Genomic DNA, 1,310 nt, shown 5'->3' on the forward strand with positions numbered 1-1,310 from the left:
GCCATTTTTTTGGTTGCAGCCATCATTGTTGTTTGGCAGGCCAGGGCTGGGGATTCGAACCCGCCACCTTAGGTGTATGTGGCTGGCGCCTTAACTGCTTGAGCCACAGGCACCGAGCCACACCCTGCTATTTTATGGTTGCAGTCATCATTGTTGTTTGGTAGCCGGGGCTGGATTTGAACCTGCCAGGTGTATGTGGCTGGTGCCTTAGCTGCTTGAGCCACAGGTGCCGAGCCTCATTTTGTACTTTCAACACAACTCTGCTAAATGGATATAATTACCTCTTCCTCACTGTTGTCATCATCCTCATTTTCACTGTCTTCTTCTACCTCCTTCGGGGGAGGAGCCATTTTCTTGGGGTCACCTTGATTTTTACCTGCCTAAAATGGACACAAGTAGCACAACATCAACAATTTCAGGCTATACTTATTCTGGCATTATTCTTACAATTATCATCTTTCTCTGAATCTATTTCTCATAACACTAAATAGCAGAATTAATAAACACTATTCTAGATATTCAAGAGGGGAATTCTCAATTTCTCACACATTTTTGCTGTCAGGTTTTACCTTAAGGCAACCTGAAATGATTTCTCTTCCCTCCCAAAGCTTTAGTTAAGCACATCACCCATAATTACTAATATCCAGTGGCCAGCAACTAGACTATTTTCCAGCGAACTATTCACAGACCTTCAATAAATTCTGGTATCTTATTTTACCACCCCTGTCTGAACTCAAATTAAGAGTTAAGATCTTGGGCAGTGCCTGTGGCTCAGTGAGTAGGGCACCGGCTTCATGTGCAGAAGGTGAAGGGTTCAAACCCAGCCCCTGTCAAACTGCAACAACAATGAAAAAAATGGCTGGTCGTTGTGGTGGGCGCCATAGTCCCAGTTACTCGAGAGGCTGAGGCAAGAGAATCGCCTAAGCCCAAGAGTTGGTGGTTGCTGTGGGCTGTGATGTCACAGCACTCTACCAAGGGCAACAAAGTAAGACTGTCTAAAAAAGAGTTAAGATCTTTAAGACACCTTTTTAAAAAGTAAGACACCTTTAGGGCAGCGCCTGTGGCTCAGTGAGTAGGGCAACAGCCCCATATACCTACCCCAGGTGGGGAATTCAAACCCAACCCTGGCCAAACTGCCACAAAAAAATAGCCAGGCGTTGTGGTGGGCCCCTGTAGTTCTAGCTATTTGGGAGGCTGAGGCAAGAGAATCTCCTAAGCCCAAGAGCTGGAGGTTGCTGTGGGCTGTGAGGGTAACAAAGTGAGAGTCTGTCTCAAAAAAAAAAAACCCAGTAAATCATCTTTTAAGGCTC

This window comes from Otolemur garnettii, unplaced genomic scaffold, assembly GCF_000181295.1.
Source record: "Otolemur garnettii isolate 467f Iridium unplaced genomic scaffold, OtoGar3 scaffold00013, whole genome shotgun sequence".
NCBI lineage: Eukaryota > Metazoa > Chordata > Mammalia > Primates > Galagidae > Otolemur > Otolemur garnettii.